Source organism: Equus quagga, chromosome 12 (genome assembly GCF_021613505.1).
Source record: "Equus quagga isolate Etosha38 chromosome 12, UCLA_HA_Equagga_1.0, whole genome shotgun sequence".
Lineage (NCBI taxonomy): Eukaryota > Metazoa > Chordata > Mammalia > Perissodactyla > Equidae > Equus > Equus quagga.
In genome coordinates, this window is record NC_060278.1 from 54,966,340 (window position 1) to 54,991,888 (window position 25,549).

Sequence of the window (25,549 nt, forward strand, 5' to 3'; positions counted from 1 at the left end):
GAAAGAAACCATGAACAGCTCGGATGATCCACTTAAGGGTAGTAGTAGTGAATCTCCAGCAAGAATATCACAGTGAAATTTCCTGCAGTGGGGGGAGGGGAAGTTTAGCTCACAGCAACCACAAAAAGCTGAGAAAACAGAATAAAATGTCTCAAGCATCAGCAGAAGTGTGAGGAAACCTTGTCCTTGCAACTCAAAATTTTGTCGCCTTCATACATTATGCCTGGTCTGAGCAGGATTTCCCTCATCCTATAACCTTTTTCCTCACCAACTTTCAGTTCAAATAATTTGAAAGCAGCAGCATGTAGAATATTCAGGAAGAAAACATTCTTTTGGAGCAGGACCTCATCAAGTCAACGAGGTGTGCAATAAATCGGGAATAGAGAAACAGGAAAGAAGGTCACTGTGAGACAAGGCTAAAAATGCAAGTTACATTTTGGGTACTCTTGTGATGCAGGCGTCTCAGTTATCACTGTTCCAGAACTGAGCCCAGAGGAGCCTCTCCTACACTGCCAAAGGGCCAGCTCAGCATTGTCATGTCATGTAACTTGACCCCTTGTCTTGATCACGGTACCAAGAGCACAGGGTTGTAGGGTGCCAAAGCACCCTTCTTTGCAGGTGGCAAAACCAAGAGTTGGATGGACTTTGCAAGTTGATTAATGTCGTTGCAAGAACAGCCTGCCCTGACATGTTACGCCTGCAGTCACTGTTCTACTCCTGGCCCAGGAAAATAGATCTCTTAAAAATGGGCTTAGCTTGGGGGGCTGGCCCCGTGGCCGAGTGGTTAAGTTCGCACGCTCCGCTGCAGGCGGCCCAGTGTTTCGTTGGTTCGAATCCTGGGCGCGGACATGGCACTGCTCATCAGACCACGCTGAGGCAGCGTCCCACATGCCACAACTGGAAGGACCCACAATGAAGAATATACAACTATGTACTGGGGGGGCTTTGGGGAGAAATAAAAAAAAAAATCTTTAAAAAAAAATGGGCTTAGCTTGGAAATGAGCATTTATCAATGAGAAAGTTTTAGTTTCTAAGGGAAGGACTTGCCGTGGGTGATAGTGTTTCAGATTATAACTAAATTAATAATAATAAAAAGATGTTTTAAAATTAAAGAAAAAATATTTATGTAAGAACTTCATATGAAAAGTTTTCTCTTTTCCCCAAAGAAGTCTTTACTTATTATATTATTACAAACATATAAACTAAACAAGTGCTATAGCTCAAGTTCCAGACTAGGCTCAAACCCTGGCTTCTCCAACAACCCTAGGAAGTTACTCGCTGTCTGCATTCTCCTTGCTTTTCTCATCTGTAAGTGCAGATCATAATATTTCCTCATTCATGGGTTTGTTGGAAGGATTAAATGCATTAATGCATGTAAGCCATTCCATAAATGTAAGCAATTATTATAATTAACGTTGCTATCATTAATAGCTTTTTGTAAAAATCATAATGTCCTCAAAATGCTCAACAGAAAATATTATGTAAATACAAATAAAATAAAAAGCCACTAGCCTATATGCATATCCATAGTATTATTTTAATTATTTTAAATAGGCAAATACACAGAAAAATAATCAATTGAAATATAAACATTTTAACAATAACCGCCACAGCTATGTGGGTTTAGGTTAAGTTATAAACTTTTATAGGGCCGGCCCGGTGATATAGTGGTGAAGTTTGTGAGCTCTGCTTTGGTGGTCCAGGGTACACAGGGTCAGATCCTGGGCGTGGACCTACACACCGCTCATCAAGCCATGCTGTGGCAGTGTCCTACATACAAAATAGGGGAAAGTTGTCACAGATATTGGCTCAGTGACAATCTTCCTCATCAAAAAAGAAAAACTTTTATACATGTAGATAGTTTCCATGTTCCTTTGTATTCCTATAATTGTGTAAAAGTAGTAAAAATTATTTAAACACTATTAAAAAGGAAAGTAATATATTTAGCATGTTTGTATAGCATGCTAAAATACAATAATTTATCCACATAAAATGTAAAATATGTATGTAAAAAATTACAAAAACCTATTTATATGTGGAAAAATATTTGCAAAATATAGGGTAAAGTGTCAGTCTCATAAATGCAAATAAAGATTTCATATGATTGCTTTACGAATCACAATATCATCAAGTGGTAAACAGACTAAGAAAACATAAACTACAAATAGAAAGTATAACTAGTCACTAAACATGTTGACAATTAACCTCAGTAGTAATAAGAATATTTTATTCAAATATATTGATCAATAAATGAAAATACTTTTCAAGCGATTGTGTGTTTGACTATGGGCGATGGTTTGCTGAACCCTAGTATAGAGCACATACTTGGGGTATGATGATAGGAGAGATGATCGGAGAGGGACTAACTGAAGTAGCCTTGAGACCCAGAGAATCTATTCCCACTGAGGGACTTTGGGATCTGAGGAGGGATTAAGAATTAACAATAGATTGACAGACGGGCAGTCTGGGGAGAAAGAATGGCAAATGAAAAGAATATGCTGCTATGGGGCATTTGATTTGAAATATTGAAAGAGCACTAATGTGACTGGAGTTCAAGGCAACAGATAAAGGCAAGGAAAAATCCATGCAGAGCATTGTAAGGCACGTTGAAGGATTCTGATAGTTGCAGTAAAAACCGCAAAATCAGTTCAATGGTTTTCATTTCTTGGAAATAAGGGTGTCTCAGAATGGCTTTCTGGAAACACACACAGAGATGGAGAGTTGTAAGCTGTAAATTTATCGCGTGTGCTCTCTAGGGAAGAAAGGCAGGTTTGGGCAGAGTAGAAGCTGACCCACCATGCAATTCCAACTGAGGTCACAGCCTATGTTACAGGAAACTTTGAGTCTGGGATGATCCTTCATTGTTGTCCCAAATTCTTTGAGATTTGTATCAACCTGGCCAGGGCTTGTTTCTTGGGAGGGGCTCCCAAGCTCGGTGAGACACTTTGCTCAGACCCAGTGTAATTTCCTTTGAGGGGCTCAGCATTGTGCTGAAAACAGCAGCTGTTCCCAGTGACTGGGTGTGTCTCCTAGTTGTTTTATCCTAGGAGAAGGGATCTGGGAGGATCACCACAGACTAGACTGGATTTGTGTTTTGATAAGATTATTCTGGCTGTGGTGTAGAAGATGGATTCGTAGGAATCAAATGAAGAGAAAGACAAGTATAGGAGGAAGTATAGTAGTTCAGGTCAAAGCTAGTTAAAAATTGAATTAGGATAATGCTGGTAATGGAAATAGAGAATAACTGTCAGTGTCAGAGATTATTTTAGAGGTACAATTGATGGGTTCAGAAATAGATTGAATATGGAGCATGGGAGAGATGGTGAGGTCAAGGACAAGTCTTGGTTTCTGGCATGCAGAATGGTGGAGTGACTGGGCCATTGCCTGAGATTCTGAATGTTGGAAGAGAGACAGATTTGGCGGAAAAATCAGGAGAAAATTTGGAGCTTTCCGAGATTGTGCTAACTTTTGTACATTCATGGGTTGTTATGAGTAGTGCAGAGAATTTAGTGATTTAGAGATCAAGGCTAAAGATAAAATTTAGAAGTCATTGGCTTAATCTATGATTACTGAAGTCATGTGTATGAATGTGGTTACCTATGCGGATCATACAGATGAAAAGAAGGGGCGGCCAGGAGGTGAGCAGTTAAGTGCGCACCTTCCGTGTTGGTGGCCAGGGGTTCACCAGTTCGGATCCCGAGTGCGGACATGGCACTGTTTGGCAAGCCATGCTGTGGTAGGCATGCCACATATAAAGTGGAGGAAGATGGGCATGGATGTTAGTTTAGGGCCAGTCTTCCTCAGCAAAAAGAGAGGAGGATTGGCAGCAGATGTTAGCTCAGGTCTAATCTTCCTCAAAAAAAAAAAACAAAAGATGTTTTCAGGAACACCAATATTTAACAACCAAGTACATGATATAAGAATAAACCAAGAGATGTGTAGTTTGATGGAAGTAAATTTAAGAGAATATTTTAAAAATGAAGGAATAGTCAACAGTGTTGATCACTACAAAGTGATCACTGAGACAGATTATCAACTCAGATAAAACAGAGGTATTTCAGCTGGATTTAGTAACAGATTTAGAATGCCAATGGAAATGGATTGAAGAACCGAAGAGTATATGAAAGGCTACAAAATGATGGCAAAAACAAAACAAAAGTTAAAAGACAACCTTCAAAAGCTATTTCAGGAATTTGGTTTTGATGGGGAGGGAAGAATCCAAGTGCAGAACAAAGCATTTTCATAAATTAAACATATCTGTTCATTAACCAGAACGTGAATCAAAACATTAGCAGAAAATGAGAAACCTCATCTTCTCCTTGCCAGTTACTACCCCACCAATAACCACTATCCTGATTTCTAAGAGTGTGGGTTAGCTTTGATGATGTTTATATGTTGCATGAGCAGAAGCATACAATACATACACTGTGTACTCTTGTATCTGGCTTTTTATTTACTCAATATTATATTTGTGAGAAACATGTAAATTCCCTCAGTATATTTATCTATTCTACTGTTGATGGGCATTTGATCCACTTGCAGTAAGGGGCTCTTATGAAAATTACTTTAAGGAACAAGTTAGGTCGAATCTTTACGTGAACGTGTATGCGTTTCTGTTGTGTGTATCCTGAACCAGAATGGGGCTCCTGTGTGGAACGTTATACTCTGCTCAGCTTTAATAGACATGGCCAAACAGCTTTGCACAGTGTTTTTGCAAATTTGCATTCCCACCAGGAGTGAATGACTTTCAGTTGTTTCCTTTCCTTGGCCATACTTCGTGGTTTATTTGCTTTGTCAGTTAGTTGTGGAGTGGAATGAAATGATACCGTGGCATGTCATTTCCTGGAAAAGCACCTAATTGTGTGTTTATTGGCCATTTGGATATTATTTTGTTCTGAAGGGTTTTTTCCAAGTATTTTGCCCATTTTTCTACAGAGCTTTCTGCCTGTTTCTTATTTATTTTTAGAAATTCATTACACTTTTGGGATGTCAGTACTTTGTTTGTAAAAATGTACTGGGACTTTCTTCTCCCATCATCGGAGTTGCATTTTTACTGCCTAAGGGATGCCTTCTTGATGAACTAAAATTCTTCATTTTAATATGATTTAATTTGTCATATTTTTATCATATGGTTAGCACTTTTGTGTCCATTTAAAGTTGCATATTCCACAATCAAAAGATTTTTTTATATATTCTACTAAAAGCTATACTTTTACTTTTCAATTTGGGATCTGCAGTGAGTCTAGAACAGACATTTGTGTAAGCTAGGGGCAATACATATATTTTTCATGTTTATGCAGTTGACTTAGTACCATTTACTTAAAATAACATTATTCCATCCTCCTACCGTCCATACCCTACTCCTGACCCTGCACCACCGTTTCACAATTGTCATTATTAAGTAACACACATGTATGACTCTGCTTCTGCATTCTCTATTCTAGTCCAGTGGTCAGTTTATGCACCTTTGTGCTAGTCCTATTCTGCCTTATTCCTGTTACTTTATAATAGGTTTTGGTGTTTGATACTATAACTCCTTGAGCTATAATCTCTCTCTCTCTCTTTTTTTTCCTCTAGGATTGCCTTGCTTATTTTAGCTCTTTTTACTCTCATATGAATTTTAGATTCAGCTGTCACATTTAGTAAAAAAAAATTCCTACTGAGGTTTAGACTTGGATTGTATTGAGTCTATAGATGAATTTGGAGAAAAATAAACTTAAAATTTTCAGAGCATGATCCTGATCTATATCACCCCATTTAATGTTTTATAGTATTGGTGTAGAGATCTTATACATTATTTGTTAATATTACTTCCAGACTTTGAGCTTTTTTTGGATTCTATCGTAAATAGTAACATTTTAAGATATTTTGTTTATTGATAATATTTATAAATATACTTATTTTTTCTATTGGCTTTGTAGCCAATGACATTGCTAAGTCGCATATTTATTTTGTTAAGTTTGTCTGTAGGTTCTTACTTATTATTTTTAGGTATCTGATTATATTGTCTGAGAATATTTCTTCCTTTCCAACTTTTATGACATTCATTTCTTTGCTTGGCCCATTATACTGGCTAGACCCTCCATTATAATATCACATAGAAGGGGTGGTAGTGGGCATCCATGCTTCATTTCCAGTTTTAGGTGACCATGTTCAATAATCCATCATTGAGCACAGAAGCACAGTAGGTTTTTATACATGGTTGTAATTAGATGAGGAAAGTTTCCTTCTATTTCTAGTATGGGTAGAAGTTAATTTTTATAAATCACGGTTTAGATCGTGTGTTTAGTCAAATTTATCTTCTGCATCTATCATTACAATTGGTTTAAAAAATTTTGTTTCCTGTTAATGTGGAGAACTACATTGGGTGATTTTTCAAGTGTTAAATAGTATATAACTAAAGTTAACCCTACTAGGTTATGTTATATATGCATGTATAATATATGTAATATTTGATAATGTTTTTTGAAGTTCCCCCATACATGTTCATAAGAGAGGTCTTCATTAAAAGTTTATTTCTAGCTCATGTAGTGTCTAATAGGGGTAGATAGGGCCGTGATATTCTTGATGACTTGGAAATCTAGGCTCTTTCTCAAGATTTTATCACCATTTGAACACATGGTTTATAAAGTCAGTGTGGCGGGGAAAGCGAGAAATCGAGGAGACACACCTCTCTTAACTCCTTGAAGCCGAAAGTGACATATCTCAGAAATAGTAGAGTCCATTGGCCAGAACCAGTTACAATACCCAACCCCCCTGCAAAGAAGGATTGACAGCATAAAGGAGAACCTAATAACTTGGTGAGCATTGTCTTTGCCTTAACTAATTTTCCCACGCTTTTCTAATCACCCCAACCTCTGGGAAAGCTCCTGTTTACAATGTTTCATCGGTGTTACTGAGTTTGCTCAACATTCACATGTACACTTTGGGTCTGTTAGGATGTCATTTGCTTTAGCTATGATCCTTGAATTCATTTTAAGTGGCTAGATGTTTCTTAACACCTTTACAGTGACTTCCAATACATATTTAATTAATGACTAAAACACTGGATAGATCTTGAGTGTAAATTCCTTATGTAACAGGTATCCCCTACACTATATGGTTTAAAATAATTTTCCTTAGATATATTAAAAATGCAACATAAATGTATTTTATTCTTAAAGGTAGTTTTGTAAACTTAAAAATATTAAAACGCAAGACAGATATTATTCCCAATCAAGGCATTGATGCATCGATTACAAGAAAATCAGATTATCAACAGATTGTTAGGGCAGTGAACTCATAATAACCTCTTTTTTTAATCCTGAGCGTTGTGATTTTTGCCTCCTTGAATTACATTTGGAAGATTAGACTTCTTTCTGTTAATTCTACTTAGTAATATATTGACATCTTTAATACGAGTCTATATTATTAAAATAATCTGTTAGCTTTAATGAGCTTATTCAAGTAAAATTTTCAATGCTTTTGTAAAGCATAATTTCATGAGAAAAATATTCCTCTTGCACTTATATGATTATTAACAAGCGACTTCATTTAATTTGCAGTATTCTTTGGTGGGAAGTAACAAGTAGACAAGCCAACAAACAGAACATGCAGCCGCCTTGCACATAAATGAAATCTATTCTTTAAAAAAAGTCATTTTAGAAACAAGCTTTAAAGGATAGCCATTCTGCTCTTTCTTTTTTTTCTCACACACATGCTGCTCACCATTATCCAACAGCCATTAAATGCTGGGTGCTCTGCTGGGAACTAGAGTCAGAAACAAAATTCATGATGTAATCTCTGCCCTTAAGCAGATAATCATCAAGGAGGAAAAATTAGACTTGGTCACAGAGACCTTAAGTCAAAGCCATTATAAATTCTGCACCAGAGACACATAAAACCTATTAGAATAAGAGCTAAATAGACCCAAAAGGACAAATGAAGAAACACAGTTCCTTTGTGACTTGGTCGCATTTTAAAGTTGCATTTTTACTTTTGTGTATTCAGGTTCTTTATGAACTTTTCCATCACTTCAAAAAATTTGAAGTTTCAGGGCAATTCTTAGAGTCGCTTTAAAATTCCTCCCATGTACTCTGCTTTTATTGCTAGTGTCTGCCATTAGGTGATTAATGATTGTTCATTAAATATAGTTACTGTGGCCAGACTTTTCATGCATAAACAACAAAGGAGCAAGCAGGAATATTACTGTTTAAAACGTTCGCTGACTCCTTATTATAAATTAAAACGTATATATACATATATATTTTATATGTGATGCAAAATATTTACCCTAAGTTTCTACACATACTATGTAAAATGTATATTATAAATATTAAAAAGTAGCAAATAATTCTCAGAACAAATTGTGCATCTTATTACTAATTTATACTGGGATGACTTGTATCTCTAAGTATTCAGATTTATCTTTCTGTAATCTTCAGGCTTACCCAAAACGTATTTTGTTTGTTTGATTTTATTTCTGGTCTTTTTCAATGGCAAGTTCATCATTTAACATTCATTCATTAAACATCTTAAGAATAATGTACTATGTATAAGACATTGTCCTTTCTGTTTGAATCTCTTTATTATTTGCTATTTATATTCACCCAGGAAATATTATCTTGGTACTGATCAAATTGTTAAAGTCCTCTATGCTGAGCAGCCTATTTAAGGACAAATATTTCAAGTTAGTTTGTGCTCCATCACCTCTTAAATCGCTCAACTAATGCCTTCTCTTAACTCTTTCTCAGTGAGCTAAACTAGTAGACTTGAAACTTTGATGTGTGTTGAAATTATTTGGGTTATTTGTTAAAATTCAGACAGCTGGAACCTATCCTCAAAATTCTCATTTATTAAACCTGGGCGTAAACCCAGGAGCAGGATAACACTACAGATGATTTAGATGCAGCTGATTTGCATGATACAGACCGACGATACTTTAAGAAATACTGGGGTAAGCTAAGGATAGTGATGTGTGAATTTATTATTAATTAAGCAAATTATTTTAATACCCTATACTTAAAATTCACAGTAAGTACTGAAACTATGGTAGGCAGAATAGTGAGCTTCTCAAAGATGGCCGTATCCTAATCCCTGTAAATATGTTAGTTTCCATGGAAAAGGAGAATTAAGTTTGCTCAACAGCTGACTTTAAAACAGAAAGATTATCCTGGATTACCCAGGAGGATCCAATGTATCACAGGCTCCTTAAAGATGGAAGAGGGAGGCGGATTGGAGAGTCAGAGGGAATCACGAGTACAGAGGAATCATCAGAGATGGATACAACATTTCGGCTTTGAAGACGTAGGAAGGGGGCCATGAGCCAAGGACTGTGGGCCACCTCTGGGAGGTGGAAAAGGCAAGGAATGCAGCCCTGTCGACAACCTGATTTTAATCCACTGAGACATATGATGGACTTCTAACCTGTAGAACTATAAAATAATAAGTTTGTATTGTTTTAGGCCCCTAAATGTGTGGTAGTTTGTTACAGCAGGAATGAAAAACCACTGCAAATACATGGCAAGACTTCTAAAGACTTCAATAAGAAGACAAGAAAAGTACCAACTCCTTCCTGATGCTTCCCTAATTCCAGTTCTACTCCCAAAGGTAACTCCTTTGTAATCAGTTTCCTTTTTTGTTTTACTGGTGTTCATGTCCAAAGATTTAAATATCATCCTTGTGCTTCTATTTCCTGATTTTCCTTATTGAGGGACTATCTGTCAATCCCTCGCTAAAATGATAAGGATTAAAAGATATACACTTGCCTCCAGCTCCTATTATCTCTTCTCTTTTAAGAAATCAAAAACTGTATAATTCATCCCTTGTTTGGATTTGTATGTCTTGTCACATTAAATTCAATAAACGTCACTGACCACTTCTTTTTGAGATAAATGTGATAAGGTCCCAGTATAACACATCACCATTTCTCCACCCTTCCCACTGCAATCTTCTGTCAGATTTAACACTATACTTAGAGCATCTAGGTTATTCATATTTTCCTTCTTTGTAGAACTATAATAATTTTATGCTTCGTATATAGAGAAATTGTAATTTAATGTTATTGTTAAATTAACATTTAACATTACCCACAGAATTATCAGAATTTATATTGTCAAGAGCATCTAGACATTGTTCTTTATGGGTAAATTAGTTCCTTCAATTTCTAATTTGTATTTTCCCCCAATTGCTTAATATTAGTTTTAAATCAGCATTACATGCTATGAAAAACTTAGTGTTTATAATATATAGTATAATAATATATTTCATATGTTATATAGATAGATGCAGATATGACATGTATGACAAAAATAGCACAAAGTGTCAGAGGGTAAATGGAAATACACTTTTGCATGGTACTTATATTTTAAATTATGGGGTGCAAAACTAGCTCTAAGTTGACTAGAATAAATTAGGAATGCATATCCTAATACCTCATAGGGGAAAAAATGTGCAAAATGGGTAGCTAAATAGCCAATAGAGGAAATAGAATAGTAAAGAATATTCATTTAAAACAATGAAGGCAGGAAAGGAGATATAGACAAGGAAAAAGAATGGTGGGACAAGTAGAAAGACAATAGCAAAATATTAGACCCAACTCCAAACCTATCAATAATTACATTAAATATGAATGGTTAAATGAGGAATTTAGATACCCCAAATAGGGCATGTTCTTTTATACAATATTAATATTACCACTGATTTCTTCTGAAAGTGTTTAAGCTTTGGAAATCTGTCACAGTGATGGCTGCAAGTTGCTAACAATTCTAGCTTCATCATTAAAGCTTGAATTTTATCGTTGGAAATACATGACAATTTCCTGGAAGTAACAGGTTCAGTTCATTCATTTTTAAGAAAATATCTACCAAATACCCACCCAGAATCACCATAGCTTCACAGTCATGGATTCTTCCAAGTCAGCCTGGTATTCCATGAAAAAGCAGCTATTTCTCATCCTTCAAAGAAATGCAGAAGTGCTTTTTCGCAAGACAATCATAATGCTTCTATATGCATCAGAAGAGTTTTATACCTATTTCCCATTTCATCACACAGTATATTAAAAAGAAGCATACGCAACAGTTGAAATTTAATACATTTTAACAATGTCATTGCTTCATCAAGGACATCCCTAAGTAAAAATGGCTTTTTGCCCCCTGCAAATTTATGAGAGCAGAGAACACCATGATTACTATTGTAGTTTTGTTCTACTTCTTTGATTCCTGGTGAGGTACCAACAATTTTACTCACCACAGCTTTTGCATTGTTAATATAAATGTCAACACAGTGCAAAAGGCCAATATTGTCTTCTTATATGATCTTGATTTCAGCAACATCAAAGAGTCTCAAGGACCCCCTGCATCTTTAGACTGCTTTTTGAGAACTACTCTATTAAATGCCAGTATTGTACTCATCATAAAACATCCAATCTTCATAATTATACTGTAGTTATATAAAACAATGTCACTGAATGTGGAGGTAGACAGCAAATTATTGAGGGCCATACTATCTTCAACATACTCTCAAAAGGTTCATAATTATATATGTGTGTGTCTATATATCTATATCTATATCTGTATATATATATATATGCCGAAAATCCAGACAAAGCAAAATTAAAACCACCAGATTAATAAAATAGTAATTAGTAAGAGTTTATTGTGCATATAACAACAGTTTGCAATCAGTTGGAACTCTAAACCAACTGTGAAGTGAGGCTCAGCACTATACTGTCATAGGACAGCTTATATATGAAAAGGTAGAGGCTGTTTATTCTGTGTACTGATTGGTTTAAACATGGGAGTTTCCTAGCAATAGGGGATTGGTTAAAAGTGGTTACCTCATGCCAATTTCGAGGAACAGCTTAGATTTTATTTACGATTTTCAGAGGCACTTACAAGGAGCAACCCAAATTCAGTTTCACTTATTTTGCAGAATAAACTAAATTAAGTTTTGCTTGTGTGGCATAGTTGGTTTTGTCTGCATAGGAAATTTTCAAGTCTGGTCTCCATTTTGTGTTTAATTTTAACATATATATGAAATATATATGTATATAAAATCTACATGTATGTATATAATATATAAAAATATATTTTTATATATTTATATGTATTTAGATATTTATATTTATTTTATATATATATTTCTATACAGAGAGAGAAAGAATGAGGCAAAATATAAACAATTCTGGTTAAAGGCTGTACAAGCGGTCCCTGTACTATTCTTGTACCTTTCTGAAGACTGGAAATTACATCAATATTAAAAATTGACACCGGGGGCTGGCCCAGTGATGCAGCAGTTAAGTTGACACGTTCTGCTTCAGCAGCCTGGGGTTCACCTGTTCGGATCCTGGGTGCGGACATGGCACCACTTGGCAAGCCATGCTGTGGCAGGCGTCCCACATATAAAGTAGAGGAAGATGGGCACGGTTGTTAGCTCAGGGCCAGTCTTCCTCAGCAAAAAGGAGGATTGGCAGCAGATGTTAACTCAGGGCTAATCTTCCTCAAACAAAAGAAAAATTGATACCAGCACTGGTAAAATAACAGAAAGTGCCAGATTGTCAAATCAGATGCACAAGAATCAGAAATTGTACCAATTCCAAGCATTCTAATAGTTTAACCTATACAAGTAATTGCAAGGCACAGGGAAACCAAAAAGGAGTCCAGGATTTCAACACTGCCTCCCAGGTTCTTTCTTGCCATGTTTGAATGGTTTGTGGCTCAGATTTAACATTTGAAGTTGCTAAATGAGGCATGCAGTCCTTACTTACACAAAAGGGATCTAGCTCAGTCATAAGATACCTCCATTTTTTACTCCAACAATTACATAGCTTACATGAAAACTTCAGGAAGCCATCTCCCAGAAATCCCTAGATACTGAGTTGGTTTAACACAATCTAACCTAAACAGACTGGATAAGGACTCTCCACTAGTAAATAACATTATATGTTTTCCAGGAGGAGTATCACTAGCATCTTATATGGGGATTTGACCAAGTCATCTTTCTTACTTACCCTGGCTGTCCCTGATAAAGAGAGGGAATGGATTGCTGGATGACTCCTAGTCCTTATGTTCCCAACTGGAAGGTGAATGAGGGAGTTCTAACACCTTAAAGAACAGGTAATTCTATATTAACAAAACTAATTAAGATTAGAGATATTAAGGGAAAACTTCCTAATTGATTTTATGAAGTGGTACTTTACATGAAACAAAATTTGACAAAAATATCCCACAAGAAAAAAAAAGCTAAATGCATACGTATGTGTGTATATGCATGTTTATGTGTGTGTGTGTTTGTATAGCATTCTGACTTGTACAACTATTGATTAAATAATTTTGATTACTTTTCTTTAGGAGATAAATGTAGGGAAAATTATCAGTCTGTGTACAGAGTTTTTCCTATAGAGTATTGTGAAGGATATCTGGCTTTTTTAAGAAAGGAGAGTTCTGAATAATATTAACTACATGTCAGGTTTAGGTATAGACATGTTTTGCTTTAAATGCATTTGTCCATAGGGATCGTTTTGTCCCTGATACTCAATTTAGTATTCTTTTTTACCACAATAAATTTAGGACCTTAAACAGAAAAAATGAAGCTCCTACATTTTCAGTAGACCATAAGACAAAATAAGTTGATGAGAAATTAATCCACTCCTCTGAGGTTAAAATAGTGAAGGAAGTCTTTCAAGAAATCGATCACTGTATCAAGTACTGCAGAGAAGTTAGCTAAGATGAGGACTAAGAAATCACTGTTGAATTCGGCAACATATTGCTGACCTAGACAAAAGAGTTTCAGTAGTCAGTGGGGGAAAATACAGATTCCTATGGATCCCAAGGATAAAACCATCAGAGAAAGTCAAAATCTTGAGTTTAGTAAAGTCCTTCAAAGTGTTTTGCTATATAGAGAATCAAAGCAGTAAATGGAAGAATATATGGATTTCTAGAAATTTATTTTAAAATGGGAGCTACAGTACTGTATTTCTATTCTGATAGGAATTATCCAATAGAAAAGACAAGAAAGTTTCATAATCTGGGAAACAGCAGAATTAACTGAAAGATCATAATCTTTGAGTAGGTCAAAGGATGAGATCTAGTACAGAAATAAAGGAGAAAGGAGAGTAGCAGAAGGAATCCATCCATTGTTACCGGAGGGAAGACAGAATATGAGGGCAGAGTTATATGGGAAAATGTTATGATAAAGTGATAATATGCCTACTGATTGCTTTTGTTTGTTTTCAGTGAAATAGGAACCGAGATTATTAACTGAGAATTGGGACTGGGAGGTTTGAGGGAAGACGAGAAGGTGTAGATAGACTAAGCAGAAGAGAAACTTGCTCAACAAAATGTGGGCTAGTCAGGGGGTACTCTGGCCAAGAGGTTTGTGGTTATACATAGCAATTGAGATGATTCAGCGTGGTTGGTCTCAGGTGCTGAAGGACGGCGACCTTGCCTGCTCCATCCCTGTCAACCCAGGATCCATCATGGAGCCTGGCACCTGACCAATAATAAATATTATTTTGGAATGAAAGAGATATATTTATCGTATTGATAGATGCTGATAGAAATAAAAAATATACATCCTAACGAAAAAAATATGAAAAATATTCAAAGAAACTAAAAACAGAAGGATATTTCCTTAATGTTGCAAAGAATATTTATTCAAAGGAAAGAGCAAAAATTCTACAAAATGCTAAAAGTCATACTTTTAAAATGTGGCTCCCAATTATCTGACAGCCGTCTCATCACCAGGGGGAATCTACGTTTCCTCTCGTGAATAGGAACGCGCTTTTGATTGTTCGACAAATAGAGTACTCTGGAAATGATGCAATCCGGCTTTCACGCCTAGGTCACGAAAAGCAATAAAGTTTCCCCCTGCAGAGACACCACATGGAAAGGCTGTAAGGAGAGAGGGAGATGGCTGGCCAGCCTCCAGCTAAGTTCTCCCACCACCACCACTCAAGCTCCTGCCAGCCAGTGTCTGACGGAAACCACATTAGAGACCACAAGTGAGAAACAGCTAGCCAAAACCTTTGTGAATTTCTGACCCCTGGAGATTGTAAGAAGTAATAAAATGATGTTTTATAGTTTTAAAAGACTAGTTTAGGGTGATTTGTTATGGAGCTATAAATAAACAGAGACAAATTATATAGTCAGAAATAAGACAGTGTTTTTTTAATCTTATTGGATACTATTCTCTCATTTAAAAATCAGAAAAGATAAAGATGTATGCTTATATAAATGCATGTTTTCCTAGAGAAAGGGAGAGAGAATTTAGAAATAACATATCATTGCTTTCAGGAGTTATGGTATTTTTACCTAGAAAATCACTCAAAAGAAAACTATTAGAACTAAAACGGAATTTAGTAGTAGGACCAGATAAAAGAAATTAGATAAATGCATATAAATCAGTTTCATTTTTTATAACTGAGAAAACAACAAATGTCTAGGAATTAGATCAAGATAATGTTGGAATATCAGTGAAGACAGAAAATAAGACCTAAACCAATGGAGAAATAAAACTTCTTTCTAAATGTGAAGCTGCAAAATTCTGAAGATTTCTGTCCTTAGCAAATTAACATGTTAAAGTTAATGAAATTTGTCCATGTACATTAATAAAGTAATGATAAAATTCATTTGTGTGGGCCGGCCTGCTGGCATGATAGTTAAATTTGCACACTCTGCTTCAGTGGCCTGGAGTTTGTGGGGTCAGATCTCAGTGCCGACCTACATACCACTCATCAAGCCATATTATGGCAGCATCCCACGTACAAAATAGAGGAATATTGGCACAGGTATTAGCTCAGTGACAATCTTCCTCAAGTAAAAAGAGGATGATTGGCAACAGATATTAGCTTAGGGCCAATCTTCCTCACCAAAAAAAAAAAAAAAAAAATCATTAATGTGAATAAACATAAGAAAATAGATCCAAACTTGTTTTTTTAGGTAGAATAATGTAGATAGGCTTTCCTAACAAAATTTAAATCAAATCAAGATACTCTATTTTAAAGTAAGAACTGATAAAATACATTTTATCTTTATTAGGACCTAATAAAGGTAACATTAGTTACCTAATGTAATTAGGGTACTAAAACATTTCACTGAAAAGTCATATAAGTAACGATCAAGTACATAGCAAGGCTCTAAAAATTTCAGAATTACCTTTCACAGAATTCCTAAGGCTGATGGAAGTTTCTGTCCAAGACATTCATGAACCTTCACTGGTCACTGTTAGAAAATGCTGAATGAATGGCATAGCGCAGTGAGTATTCAGATAGTGGTATTAAGGTCAAAGGAGTAGAGAAATGAGAAGCTTAGAAAAGAAAGCACTCTGTTTAAGGTTGAGAAAGCTCTACACCCTTCCTGTTGTGGAGCTCTGTTTAAATTACTTGAATGCAGCATAATCAACATGTTTTCATATGGATAGAAGTTTTGTTTCTGTTTGAGGTGAAAATTGAACAATAGACTTTTTATTTCTTTTTTCAAAATACTTCATTATAGATTAAAGAACAATCAGAAATTCTTGTCACACAACAATTTCCAGCCTTCTCAAATGATGGCTTCTATTCCTTTAGCCTCATAAATGTTTCGAAAGCAATTTATGACTTTAACTCCTGTGAAGTCACATTTATGATGACGCTCCTGAGACTATCTAGTTTTGGTGCCTCACAAACAGCAGAGGAACGTTTATTTTTAAAACATGGGTTTTAAAAATTAATAACGCATTTTTATTTGATTTAATCTTTCATTTCATGAAGAAGAATTTGCATTGGCAATGACTTCGCATCATGGTGTATTAATGAGAAGCATGAAAAAAATTATACTGACTTTTCAGAAATTGTCGGCTGAGTTATGTTTAGATCTGCAATATTGGCATTTAAAGTGTTCATTACACCAATTCTATTATTATGCGATTCACAAAGGCAGGTAAATCATTATGTGTGCATACCGCAGAAAACAATTTATTTTTTCAAATAGATGCAATTATTTTTATGCTGAAATTTGGGTCATTTTTGAATGATAAAAATAACAATAATTGTGTTTGAAGCTAGTGTTCATTGTATTTTATTATATTGCTATAATATTCTACTGGTAACTTAGTCTTGCTCAATATACTCTGAGAGTTTATGATGAATTTACAAGTCATAAAAGTTTTCAGATATATGCAAAGTCGCTATTTTCTCTCTAGACATTTTTTTCTAAGAAAGATATCCAGTGTTAAATGTGACTTTTTAAATTTACCTGCTTTTATTTTTATTTATTTTTAATAATTATGATCATAATTCCTGAATGATAAATATGCATTTGTTTCATGTAAATATATGCTTTCTACTCCATGGATGGTCCTCTGCCCTTGTCATCTAATAAGCCTTGTGGCTCTGGGATTTTGAAAAGGTAATTAAATATAAAGCAGAGTATTTTTGTGGAGAAAGCACCTAATAATGGAGGTTAATTAGCTGCTTGAATGGCAATAGGGCTATAATGCAAAACCACAAAGGAACACATAAGCAATTAAAAACAGAGCAAATACATTAAAGTCCTAATGTATTTTACACACACCTAATTTTATAAACACCACACAAGTGTTCTCCAGAATTTACACATCCAGTATGAAAACACACAGGACACCACAATTTTAAAATAAAATCGCATATCTCATTTTACAGCTTTGTTTTATTTTTTTATTACAGTAATATGTTCCCTCTTTACTCAGCGATATCCAGTAAATGTTTCTAGATTTTTGCCACTTACAATTTCAGATCTTCTTCTCATAAATGCAGACCTCTTTATAGTCTCTTTTTTAACAAAAGTCACAAAAAAGTGACAAAATTTCTACAACACCTATGATTATAGTATTCAAATTAGAATTTTTTACAGTGGCGCTGCTTGACCTCTTTTCACACATCCATTGTTTTATGTTACAGTTCATATTATGGGTCTATTTCTATATTTAATTGGAGTTCCGCCTATGTAGATAGGGGAATTGTTTTCCAGCTTGAAACAAAAAGTGTGATTACAGAATATTGATAGATACTACATAATGAGACGCTGAAAAAAGCTCTACTCTCATCATTCCACCTTCAACTTCTTAGGAACAATGGTTCTCATCTGAAAATGGTGGTAAGGAAACAATCATGGATTGCCTTTTTACTCCAGGCACTGTGTTAAGCATTTCCCTTGGTAGTCCTTGCAGACACAGACTTGCAAACCCAATAGCTGGATGCCAAAATTGTACCAGCATGACAGAAATCGCAAAACTGTACATCCCTCAGGAAGACCCTCCTCTGTATCACCCATGTCAGATGCGGTCAAGGAGCTTATTGGACAGGAAGGAATCCCCTAAAAGATGGATTCAAAGAATAATGGATAGGAGGGTCCCCCTAAAAGTAGAATCCAGTATAGCAAAAATCTCCCCTTCACCAAAGCAAGAGTTTTCCTGATATCTCCCTCAGGATTTTATCATTGCTCTGGACCACAAACCAGTGAAAACTATATTTCAATGTCAAAAAAATCCCCAGAATATTTCCCAACAATATTAGTGATCCATGATAGTTAGCTGGAGACATAAATTACCTAAGTATGCTCATTTATTTAAATATCTTTCTTTCTTTCTTTCTTTTTGGTAAATTCCAAAAGAACCCAACTATGACTCTTTGAGCTGTTTGATCATTTAGTGAGGAAGTTCTGAATCTCCCAACTCGTCCTTTATCTTCATTGTAGAGTAAAAATCAGATTGGAGGCTGAGTACTTTGCATGAGAGCATTGTTAAGGGTTATTCGTGGTTTGTTAAATGATCGGTGACCCAGCACTGCACTATCAAATTAAGGTCCTAAGTATTAAGCAATGCACAGAATGGCTGTCTAGAATGTCCAGACCTCTTAACAGTTAGTGATTCTTTGTAGTAAGCTTTAATACAACATCCAGATCCTAATAGACTGTGAGGCATTGTTCCAGGCTTCTCTGACCATGCTAAGCCTTTAATTAGCCACATATGTGCCAGCATTGCTGTCTTAAGTTCTGTAGTACAGAACAATGAAGAAAGAAAATAGACCAATAGTTTTCACGTCCAGAGTCTGTATGAGAATTATTAGACCCCTGAACTACTATCAAATTATAATTTCTAGCCTTAAAAGAGTCAGTGCCATATTTTTCAAGGGGTGTTTTTTGAAGTGTGGATGGACAGCATTCATCTTATACACATGCTCTCTAACAGAAAACTCAATGAAAGAATGTGATGGTAGCTTTTTCCAAGGCAACCCAAATTTCAGTATTGGCTACATAGCAAGTGTCATCAACAAAAATGGAGATGCTTCCTCCTGCCAGAATCACACATGGATAGTTGAAATGATTCCCTAGGATGGGGTCAAGGCAGTTTAGGATTGTAAAGATAAATAGACAACACTCATGAAAAGTCCCTTGCCTTGAGTTTGGGGATGACCCTGAAGCAGTGCCCCACCCAACCAATTAGTGACATGCCACTAATTGTCACCACCAAAGTTGGGGTGAAAAAGTGAAGGAAGTTACAATATGCTGTCTCCAATTTTAGGGAAGTGACAAATGAAAAGAACGAAAGACTCCTGGCAGGAGAATTTGAGTTTATCTACTTTTTGCGGATATTTTGTAACTAAAATCATAGGAATTTTTCATTAATGAGATTGGGTTTTCTTTCCCTTTAACTTCTCAGGTCTAGGTACTGAGTCTTTGTGGGACACGAGACCACTTTCGGATTCAATCCAACTGAGATATTTCCTCTCCTTAGATTTGCGCCCAAATCCAGATGATTCAAACTACAATAGTCTTGTTCCCTTCTTTCGGGAATCTACAGATCACACAGTAGTTCCTTGATACTTTTCCTGTCCTTGAACTAAGGCTCTTATCTAACTGAAATTTGCACCCACGTTATTGGATGGAAGAGGGTAGGGCATGGTGAATCACGATCACTTGGATCTTTCTAGCATCTATATTTTTTTTGTTGCCACAATCAAGAGGCTCTTTCAAATCATAGCATCATATATCTCTCCTCCCAGCTACCCTTCTGAGAGATTTTACCTTTTCATAAGTTGCTTGTATATGTCTATGTCCATGTCTAACATGATGGATAGATGATAGATAGACAGACACATATATTACAGACTTTTTACATATAGGCCTATTTTACTTGATTTATACGGTTTTTTTATTTCTAGACATACACATTTCCAATTTAGGCGAGTGGTTTGTAGATTAACTATAATCTTGATACATAAGATGTATGAAGATTCTTCAAAAGCTACTAAAAAGAAAAAAAGAGAACTAGCTTCATTTTAGACAATGTACTGAAGATCTTTAGTAAATATTCTAATATGAAAACATTTATAAAGAAAACAAAGAATTTATTATTCATAAAATTGTCAAATGTGAATAAATTATGAAATTTATATATTTGAATACATATAAATTGTTTTATTTATGTACAAAGAAAATTGAATCAAATTAAAAATAGAAACAGATATATTTCAATATCTGATATTATAAATATGATTACAGATGTCTTATTTTCATCCATAGAATGAGATACCTCTTGACATTTCAAAACTTAAATGATTTGTCATCTGAACCGGATATGAATTAACAAAAACATGTTTCTTTCATATTAGTATATTCAGATTTTAGTGTTCGGACGTGGCAAACAAAATATGGGATTGCCTTCAACTGGAATTGTGCTTTAGAATACTATGCTATGAATTATTATCAAAGAAATACAGCAACAGCCTTGATTGTTTTTTCCATAGAACATATTAGGTAGAAAGATGGGACCCCTGCAAATAAAAATTCACTGGATTGCGAATCTCTGACCCTGGTGTGATTCAAGTAAAAATCACCAATGCCTAAGAAGAAGACAGGTGCACTTTATAGTTCCCAAAATCTATTTCTCAAGCGTATAGAAATAAATAGACTTTATGGGTGATCAATGGTGAGGATAAAAGAAATAACAATAGCTTATGAGACTCTTTAGAAATCTCAGTCATTTGTGCCCATAAGATAGTAGAATATATTCAGAACACTGAATTTATTTCTGTAAATTTGTAGTTGTCCAATTCCAGTGGGTGAGAAGGAGGGAATAATAGAATGCTTTTCTGAGAAGTCTGGAACACAGCGGTCTATTCCAAGAAGTTTTTAAATCTTCTGATAAGTGCTACGTCGTGAATTAATGACTACCTTATCAGAAATAACTGAACATGATTTAAATAGGTTCATTTCAAAACAATGTAATGAGGCTATGTCTGATGGGAAATCCTTGTAGCTTTTCTTTACAATAGTTTTAAAAAAGTTGTTTTGCACAGGAGTAAGCGCTACTATGAACTGAAGACTTTAGAAACAATGGAAAAAACAATCTAAAATGAAAGAGGTCAAGATCATGTGTGATCATTAACGTTTTTACAATCATCTGTTATTAATCATCTGATGGACAATATCAGTTAAAAGTGACACAGAGAAGCAGAAAAACAATTGCCTCTGATATTAAAAAAGGATTCACATAATTAATTTTGAGGTCACCTGTAAAATACTAATCAGACGGATGATTAACACTTCGTATTTTTTAATCACTTTTAAAACATCCACATCAGTGGACATCTTGAAAGCTGTATAATTATTAGTATAGAAAATTCTTTGGTGAATTAAACATTAACATAAACAGACATTTATTCAAATACATATTTACTAGTTCATATAAATGCATCTGAGTTCTGGCAATTGGATTACAGTCTTTTTAGAATCCCTCTCTTTTCACGAAACAATTCTGTTTTTAATGTACCTCTTCAAGCCAAGTAGGTCTAAGGAATGAATATTCCGTGCCTATTTTGACATCTTTTTTTGACTGCTTGTTTAATGAGTTTTTTTTATTGACTTCATAATGCTTTGCATCAATGTGAGGTTTCAGTTGTACATTATTTCTTGACTATCACCACATAAGTGCTACCCTTCACTCCCTCACTCACTTCCCCTCGTAACCACAGAACTGTTTTCTTTGTCCATGTGTTTGTCTGTATTCCACATATGAGTGAAATCATCTGGTGTTTGTCTTTCTCAGTCTGGCTTATTTCGCTTAGCATAATTCCCTCCAGGTCCTTCCATGTAGTTGAAATGGGATGATTTTGTCTTTTTTATGGCTGAGTAGTACTCCATTGAATATATATACCATGTCTTTATCCAATCATCAGTTGATGGGCAGTTGGATTGTTTCCATATCTTGGCTATTGTGAATAGTGCTTCAATGAATATAGGGGTGCATATGATACTTTTGATTGTTGATTTCAAGTTGTTTGGGTAGGTACCTAGTAGTGGGATGGCTGGGTCATATGGTATTTCTATTTTTAGTTTTTTGAGGAATCTCCCTACTGTTTTCTATGGCGGCTGCACCAGTTTGCATTTCCACCAGCAGTGTATGAGGGTTCCCTTTTCTCCCCATCCTCTCCAACAGTTCTTATTTATGGTCTTAGTGATTATAGCCTTTTTAACAGGTGTAAGATGGTATCTAAGTGTAGTTTTGATTTGCATTTCCCTGATGATTAGTGATGTTGAACATCTTTTCATATATTTGTTGGCCATCTGTATATCTTCTTTGGAAAAATGTCTGTTCATATCCTCTGCCTTTGATCGGGCTGTTTGTTTTTTTATTGTTCAGTTGTGTGTGTTCCTTATATATTATGGAGACTAACCTCTTGTCAGAAATATGATTTGCAAACATTTTCTCCCAATTGGTGGGTTGTCTCTTTGTTTTGATCCTGGTTTCTTTTGCCTTGCAGAAGCTCTTTAGTCTGATGAACTCCCACTTGTTTATTTTTTCTTTACTCTCCCTTGTCTGAGAAGACATGGTATTAGAACAGATCCTCTTAAGTTCGATGTCAAAGCGTGTATTACCTATATTATCTTCCAGGAATTTTATGGTTTCAGGACTTATCTTCTTTAATCGATTTTGAGTTTATTTTTGTGTATGGTGTGAGATAATGGTCTATTCTTATTCTTTTGCATGTGGCTGTCCAGTTTTCCCAACACCATTTATTGAAGAGACTATCTTTTTTTCATTGTATGTTCTTGGCACCTTTGTTGAAGATTAGCTATTCATAGATGTGTGGTTTTATTTCTGGGCTTTCAGTTCCATTCCATTGATCCGTGTGCCTGTTTTTGTACCAGTACCATGCTGTTTTGATCACTATGGATTTGTGGTACTTTTTTTTTTAATTTTTATTTTTTTCGGATGTACATCATATTTCAAATTCTGTATACATTACATCATGTTCACCACCTGAACACTAATTATAGTGCATCCCTTCACATGTGACCCTAATCACCCCTTTTGCCCTCCCCCCTCACCCCTTCCTCAATGGTAACCACCAGTCCAAACTCCAATGCTATGTGATTTTTTTTTTGTCATTTTTATCTTCTACTTATGAGTGAGATCATATGGTATTTGACTTTCTCCCTCTGACTTATTTCACTCAGCATAATACCCTCAAGGTCCATCCATGTCGTCACAAATGGCCGGATTTCATCATTTCTTATGGCTGAGTAGTAGTCCATTGTGTATAAATACCACATCTTCTTTATCCATTCATCCCTTGATGGGCACCTAGGTTGCTTCCCAGTCTTGGCTATTGTGTATAATGCCACAATGAACATAGGGACGCAAGTATCTTTATGCCTTTGTGTTTTCAAGTTCTTTGGATAAATACCCAGCAGTGGAATAGCTGGATCATATGGTAGATCTATCCTTAATTTTCTGAGGATACTCCAAACTGCTTTCCATAGTGGCTGCACCAGTTTGCACTGCCACCAGCAGTGAACAAGGGTTCCCTTCTCTCCACACCCTCTCCAACATTTGTTGTTTCCTGTCTTGTTAGCTATAGCCATTCTGACTGGAGTGAGGTGATACCTCATTGTAGTTTTGATTTGCATTTCCCTGATAGCTAATGATGTTGAGCATCTTTTCACATGCCTGTTGGCCATCTGTATATCTTCTCTGGAGAAATCTCTGTTCAGATCTTTTGCCCATTTTCTAATTGGATTGTTGGATTTTTGTTGTTGAGCTGTATTAGTTCTTTATATATTTTGGATATTAACCCCTTATCTGATATGTGGTTTGCAAATATCTTCTCCCAATTGTTAGGTTGTCTTTTCATTTTGTTGATGGTTTCCTTTGCTGTGCAGAAGCTGTTTAGTTTGATGTAAAAATGAACAAATGTGGTACGTTTTGAAGTCGGGGATTGTGATGCCCCCAGCTTTGTTCTTTTTTCTCAGTATTGCTTTAGCAATTCAGGGTTATGGGTTGCCCCATATGAATTGTAGGATTCTTTGTTTTATTTAAATGAAGAATGTCACGGGGATTCTGATTGGGATTATATTGAATCTGTAGATTGCTTTGGGTAGTATGGACATTTTAACTGTGTTTATTCTTCCAATCCATGTGCATGGAATCTCTTTATGTCATTATCCATTTCTTTCAGTAATGTCTTATAGTTTTCATTGTATAAGTCCTTCACCTCCTTGGTTCAATTTATTCCTAGGTACTTTATTCTTTTAGTTGCAATTGTAAATGGAATTGTATTCATGAGTTCTCTTTGTGTAAGTTTGTTATTAGAGTATAGAAAAGCAACTGATTTTTGTAAGTTGATTTGTACCCTGCAACTTTACTGTAGTTGATAATTATTTCTAATAATTTTCCCATGAATTCTATAGTGTATAAGGTATAAGATCTATAAGGTATCAGGTATAAGATTCTATAGGGTATAAGGTATAAGAGGGTATAGGTATAAGATCACATCATCTACAAACAGCAAGAGAGTTTCACTTCTTCACTCCCTGTTTGTATTCCTTTTATTCCTTTCTCTTGCCTAATTGCTCTAGCCAAAACAACCAGTACTATGTTGAATAAGAGTGGTGATAATGGACATCCTTGTCTTGTTCCTGTTCTCAGAGGGATGGTGTTCAGTTTTTGCCCATTGAATATGATGTTGACTGTGGGTTTGTCATATATGACCTTTATTATGTTGAGGTAATTTCCTTCTATCCCCATTCTGTTAAGAGTTTTTATCATATACGGCTGTTGGATCTTGTCAAATGCTTTATCTGTATCCATTGAGATGATCGTGTGTGTTTTTTTTTTTATTTTGAGGAAGATTAGCCCTGAGCTAACATCTGGGACCCACTCCAAATTAGAACCCTTTTGTGTTACCCCTCATAAGATCATGTGTTCCCCATATATAGAATATGCTGTTTCTGGAACTTGGAAAGACTTACCCAGCATTGTCTTTCCTTCTTTGTGGTAGGAGATGTAAGTGGCAACAATTTTTCTTACTTATTTATGATGAGATGTCCTGGCATGGCCTTGATTACTAACTCTTTAAAGTAATACTGATGCAACTGACCTCTGATCATTCTTCCTATTGGTGCAAGTTGAGTAGACTTTAGTTGATTGATCATTTATTTTGCCCTCGGTCTCTTTTTGTTCTACTAATCATCTCCACAATTCTCTGCAATCAGGCCCCCTAGGTGAGTGAGGTCATCTTAGACCTTCCAGCCACAGTTCAGCTGCTAAG